This window comes from Salarias fasciatus, chromosome 2 (assembly GCF_902148845.1).
Source record: "Salarias fasciatus chromosome 2, fSalaFa1.1, whole genome shotgun sequence".
Classification (NCBI taxonomy): domain Eukaryota; kingdom Metazoa; phylum Chordata; class Actinopteri; order Blenniiformes; family Blenniidae; genus Salarias; species Salarias fasciatus.
Window position 1 is genome coordinate 7,554,588 of NC_043746.1, and position 6,792 is coordinate 7,561,379.

Sequence of the window (6,792 nt, forward strand, 5' to 3'; positions counted from 1 at the left end):
AAAATATGTTGCGAGGACACATACTGTGCAAAGCAGTTGGCACTGTAAATGCATTGCAGTGTGTGATAACAAGGTCCATGGCTCCAATCAGTGGTATAGATACGAAAGGATGCTGCAAAAGAGTAAAAATACTGCCCCACAAAGTAAAAAACCTTATCTGCTCTTCGCACAAACAACCCGGATTTGTAAAACCATGATGCAACACCAGAACAAACTGGCAAACACACAACAATAACGTCTTTTTGTTTTGATGAGTTGTGAGGAAGAAAAAAAAAAAGTGAGATGCAAAATTTGAAAAAGAAAACTGCAGCACTAACTAGAAGACTGCTTTTCCTCGACAGCATCGGCAGAGGTAACACATTTCCTGTCCCACCTCTTCTCCCAAAAGGGCGAAAAACACAAAGCAGAAGATTAATGAGATGAACCGTTAGCTGCTTAGTGTATATCTTAAGCTCACTTATGTTTAGATGTTTATGCCTGGGCGATGTAACGATGTGATGATCGAGACAATTATCCTTCCTTCCAATGAGGAAACAGTTCATTTTTCACTTGTGCTCAGACAGTAAATGTTGACTTGATATGAAGATTAATACAATCGTAGAGGATTGCTGCTGTTGTGTTTCATAGGTGTCATTCTAAGGTAACGTATGGCCATGGAGAATATGTACGCGTGGCAGCAGAAGTAAAAATCTCGCTGATGCATTAGCTGACTAAAGAGCTCCTGGTCCATGGTGTCCTACTTGTTTATTCTTGACCGCATCTGAATGCTGTCAGGGGCCCCTTTTCCAGCTCTGCCCATGATATGCCAATTTGCCTGGACTCACAAATGCGTGCACGCACGCGCGCACGCACATACACACCGAAACAAAAGATATTCAGCTTTGTCTACGCGGCTCTTTCACAGTGGAGCTGACACCACATGACTGCCACCTCATTAGAGGCTTTAGCCCGTGAGCTAAGAGGCCACAGAGACAGTGGGCCATGCCACATTTACTAATTATAATAATAACAATAACACTGCCTAAGGATGCTACTTGCTTTTCTTTTCAATTAATTTTATCAGATTCACTCAAGGGGAAAGAAGTGGAAGAAGCTGAGGGAGGGGGGGGCGGCTGCAGCACGCTGGCCCTATAGGTGGGAAATGATGTGTTTATTCTACACACTTGGCCAAATGACAGGCTGTATAATTGCTGCCAAATAACATGAGCTGACCTGCTTTTTTATGTAAAAAGCCATTTGTTCCTGATAGTACTATTGAGGTTACATTTGAGTAACTCTTTCATGTAACTAAGCATGAGCTCATTCGCTCATAAAGCTGCAGACATGTTCAATACAGGAATGTGTGTTGAGCCTCACAAGATGCCTGATTTTTATTTTTTTGGAGAGCGAGCACTTGTTGATACGCAGAAGTCGCTGTGTACGAGAGGGAATAAGTAAACAGATATTTCTGAATGGAAGCTGTGGCCTTCTGTGAGATATTGCTTTTGATATTCCTCAACTTTCCCCTGGATCAGAGTTCAGCCTCTGCTATTTCATGTTATTATGTTTGGAATAGATAGCGGTTATCCGCAGGTGCCTCCTCGAAACAGATACTCTGCGGCACCTAAATCTGTACACGAGGACAGAAATATACACTGAATCATAGTCAAGATTGTGTTGTGATAATGTATTCAGATATGGTATGTGTGTCTTGGAGAAATGTATAATTTATTTTGACACTTTTGTCAGCCGTATTACCATTTCCTGGCACATACTGTAACAAACGGAGTAAAACACAATTCTCACTCAGGCAGGGTGAGATTTCAAAACAACAGCAGTAACTCCGGGAGCATATGCGGACTGCGGGCGTCGTCTTATTGTGCCGTACCTGAGCTCTCAGAAGAATACAAGTTTGATTAATGCAGGGTGAAAGATCACTCCTAATCCCACTGCACTTAGACAATGTGTTGTTAGAGCAAAAGCGAACAAGGCTCTGAAAGTTTCTCCAAACCATGCTCACTGACATTTTGTGTCTTATCTGTATTTATACATAATGTCATTCACATCTTCATTAAAGTTGCATGAGTCAGCATGTCTGCTTTACATACGTTCTCTATGTAAAAAAGGGAAATATATTTCCATTGTAAAGCACTTTTCCACCACCTGAGCAGAACCCAAAGCACTTTACACTTTATATCAACAAAATGTCCCACTTAGGAACAAAATTTCAAGTGAAAACGCATCATTTTTGTTTTTTCATTTCAGAAAAATTACACACGTTTGGAAAAATTTTGTCCGTTGACACTGAAACGGCAGAAACTCTTGACAATGTGAGGCCATGAGTGGATGCTGTTGGTTGTTCTCTAATGAAACCCCACACACAGACCCAAACAATCTGCTACGATCAATGGCAATGGCGAGCACGCAGCCGTTGCCATGGACAGATAACATCATGTTACTGTAACATTTATATCCAACTCCTCAAGCAGAAACCAATTATTCCAATGTATGAACTCATCAGCAAATGTTTACTGCAAAAACTGACGAGATCCCATTCACAAAATGAAAATAGTTGTACCTATGTGTAAGAAGTAAGCTAATAAACAGTGTAAACTCAGCTTCGCAGATGTTTGTGGCTGCATGCCGTCAGTAATTGAGCATCAGGATCAAAAACCGGGTCAGCTCAGTTCTGTGATATGTTGGCCGTGGCTACTGAGACAGTGGAGCATGTTTTCCTTCTGCAGATGGCTGTGGGAAACATTGCCCCAACCCTACTGTTATATTGTCACATTAAATGCCCTGCCAAGTGGGCCAATGACAGTAAAAGATGTCTCTCAAAGGTAAATGACTGCGGCTCTCTGTGTTAACATCCACTTGCCTTACTTCATCTTTGTCAGCTCAGACTGTTGTAAGTGGGTAAGATGCCAAAAATGTTTACAGTCAGTTCCACATAGGAATTTGACTAGAAACAAATCAAACATCGCCTTCAAAAGGGAAAAAGAAAAAGAAGAGGAAAAGAAAAACACTCAAAGAGGATGCTGATTAATGGATGGCCAAGAAGACGGATCCATTTGACTGACCTTAAAAAGCAAGAGAAGGATGAAAAAAAAATAAATACTGTCAGGAGGGGCGAAAAATATAATTAAGTAAATTAAGCCCTGTCTTATTTGCATGGTCTCAATTAATGTGCAATTCATGTAGCTGCAACAGGCACACACCAGAAATCAAATTAGCCGAGATGAGACAGCATCTGTCTTTGGCTCCCATGTCCCTCTGGACTGGCAGGGATGTCACGGCTGGCTCCGAACAGCCCATTGTTTTCACAAGAGCTCCGCGAATGGCTGGATGGCAGCATGTTGTACGTCAGTCACACGGACAAACTTACTCTGTTCAAACACACAGCAGACATATTAGAGAGCAAGATGGTGATTTAATTAACTGACGCACTGTTGGTTATTAGTTGTGTTAAAAGTCATTAGAGCAAGCTCAAGGGATGATTTGTTCTGAAGGACCGTATTTGCCCTGGAAGACACCTCAGCTCATATTGGTAACGGCACAATCTGAACTTTAAAACAATAAAAGCCACTGATTGGTCGGTCCTGAGGGTGTTCGGGTCGCGTCTGTTATAATCCATTATTCTCTTTGTCATCAATAACTTACATGCTTGGAAGAGTGCTGGAAGATTACACACTGCTTTGGTTTGAAATGAACAGTTAATCGTCCTGCTCCGTTGTAATTTAATCGCGACTGTATTGAAATCTCATCTTTTCACTCTCTCAGCTACCAGGCATCACACTTAAATTTACACAAAGTCAATCACTTTTTCTGTGTGTCTGCGTGTTTTTCAGGATAAAATGCTCATCGGCAGCAGCCTGGACGAGGCAGAGGGGTAAGACAGGCAGGAGATGAGTGGGAGTGAGGCTTGAACTTCTGCCTCGACTCATTGCAGTAAAGAAACGCCGTTCAGAGTTTCATCATTGTGATATACAGGGTCAGGCTCTTCTGGCTTTCTGTTCTGGAAAGCAACTGCGCGGCAGCTAATGGATAATCCTTTTGGAAAATGCAACATGAACAGTTGTTTTCAGGTATTTTAAATTTATATGAAGTCAGACTAAATCACATTTGTTGGCCTTAAACCACAAATTTGGTTTGAAGTTTTAATCAACCTAAAAGATGACTCAGTACTGACCTGATTGTCAAAAAAAACATTTTTTTTTTTTTTTAATGCGTGTGTTTGTTTGTACTCACAGTTTCCTGAAAAACTTCTCAATGTGGAAGAGAACTGCCTCAATCATCTTCAAATGTGTTTGGAGGAAAACAGCGATCAATGGTTGCCCGGCGGGAGTGAAGGAGGGCGAGATGAGTGGCGACACTTCCTCTCTGACCTTCCAGCCCAGCAGGACACGTTCCACTTCTGGGGCTGCAAACATGTGTCCACATGGCAGCGTGCAAAATGTACATATGAAAAGACATGTATTTGCACTATGCTCGCTCAGGCCTAATTGGCTTCTAAGTAAACATTAGTGCAGGTATTATCTAGTTATTTAATAGGTTTTCCCCCAAAAAATGATATTTTATTGGCGTGGCTATGATTGTGAGATGCTTTTTCATTTGTTTGTGTTGGAACTACGGCTGCACAACACACTGAGTGTGTCATGAGCCCAGAATTAACATTCACTACATGAATGATTGAACTGTGATAAATTATGTTTCCATGCACTGTGCATTTTAATTTTAACATAATATGTTTACATTACGTTGTTGCTTAAGCACTTTTACAGTCAAATTAAAAGAACATCTCCTCCTCTTTTGAAACACAACAAGACATTAACATCATTTACTTACAAAAAGTCTTTGTATTGATTGGAAATTATTGTATGGTACGGTGCACTGGAAAATTACTATGAAATCTGATTGTGCCAATTTTGAGAGTTAAATTCTCAGTAAACCTTAAAAAGGTAAAAAAGCAAAACATTTCAATAATTTGTAATGCTGGTATTGTTTTTTTTTGATGCAGTTCCACATTTAGACCAAATTACTGACTGAACACAATGGAAATTCAACCATCAAAAAGAAAATCAAGTAAGGAAAATAAAATAATATCATTTAAATCATAAGAACTTGTGTAGTAACACAAACAGGTTAAATTTAAAATACAATATCAAAATAAAATCACTGCTTTTGTGACAAAACTACATGTACTTTGTTTTGTTTATCATTTTTAAGCTGGATGAGACACGTTGAAAACATTACATCTGATGGAAACAAAAAAATGTGTGGATCCCAGCCCGGCTGACACAACATGTGATTTCAAGTGCAAAAACTTGATTCCTTGAGTGGGTGGCCCCTTCGCAACTTTTGATTGGCAGACATCGTCAGCACATTTATTTCTAAACGTGTAAACTGGAACAGAATTACAAGACAGCGTTTGTGTTCCTATGTGTGGACGTGTGAAAGTGCTCATGGTTCTGGATAAGTCCTGTAACTCCTGATTTCAAAATGTATTGAAATACCAATTTATGCACCTCAGCCATTGTGTGATTCTTGGTGCCTTCTCATTTACTGCACTCGTAGGTCTATTCCATGTGCAAATAAACACTGTGTGTGCTTGTTTGCGCATATCGTGTTACCGGTGCTGGATCCGGCGGGCTTCACCCCCATGGAAATGGGCCAATTTTCTCTGTGACGCGTCCTGTGACTGCTTTGAAAGAGAAGATGGAGATTCCTTCTAGTTCCAGCTTGGCCAGTAAATGGCGCATGTCTCCTCCCATCAATCACAAGACAGACAGCTGGCTGTGTAATATACACCTCCATTAGGAGTGTGTGCTCCTCACTGAAAATCACTGGGATCACAGTAGATACCGCGAGTATGAGGAGGACTTGTCCTGAGGCGGATCCGCACTACTTTTCCAGCTGAAGGTGTGAATGAGTGTCAGGCTTTCAGTTAACAGATTTTCAACCTCAAACTCTGGCAGCAAACATCAGTGGCAGCAGTGAACTCCGCAGCTCCGGCTGATGGCTGAATACAAATGAACCTGACAGCTTGTACATAAAATTTCCTTTCAAAAATAAGACCTTGAGCCAAATTGTTAACTTTTATAAAAATGTCAGATACATAAGCCTAAAGTAGGTCAAGTCACTTAAATTATTTAGTGCCACAGTAAATATTTAATCTACATAGTGTAGGTCTTTCCTCCTACTTACTTCAGTGCTGAGTCCTGTGACGACATGACTGACTCGCTTGGCCTCTGCTTTGCTGTGTTTTGCCTTGGAGGTAATAAAAGTTGGGTGGGTGAAATCACTCTGCTGCCTCCTCAGCCGTCCCCAGAGCCTGCATCATCTATTTATTCAACTTGCCACGATAAACATTTGCTGCAATTTAACTTCCGTGTACTTACAACAAAATTCAGACATGCATGCATCAATCCAACCACTATATCGCTTCAACCAAGTCAAGGCTGCGAGCTGCCGGAGCCGATTCCTGATGAGTGCACACGCTCAACAGACACACACACAGCATCACACACGTCAACGATTTAACTAATTAACCTCTAGCACGTGCATTGAGATATCATACAAACTCAAACCCATCTAAACATGGACTTGAACTTGGAGCCTTCTCACACGGGGTCTTACCAGTACTGTGTGGCAACGGCAATTGATTCTAATCAAATCTGATTACACCAGCATATAATGTTGGAAATGAATGTATGCCAATTAACAATGCAATGGCTCATTGACTTGGATTTAATTGCTGCTTTCAGGATATAATTTAATTCTTTGGGATTTGCTAAGCAAATCACTTATTGTTTG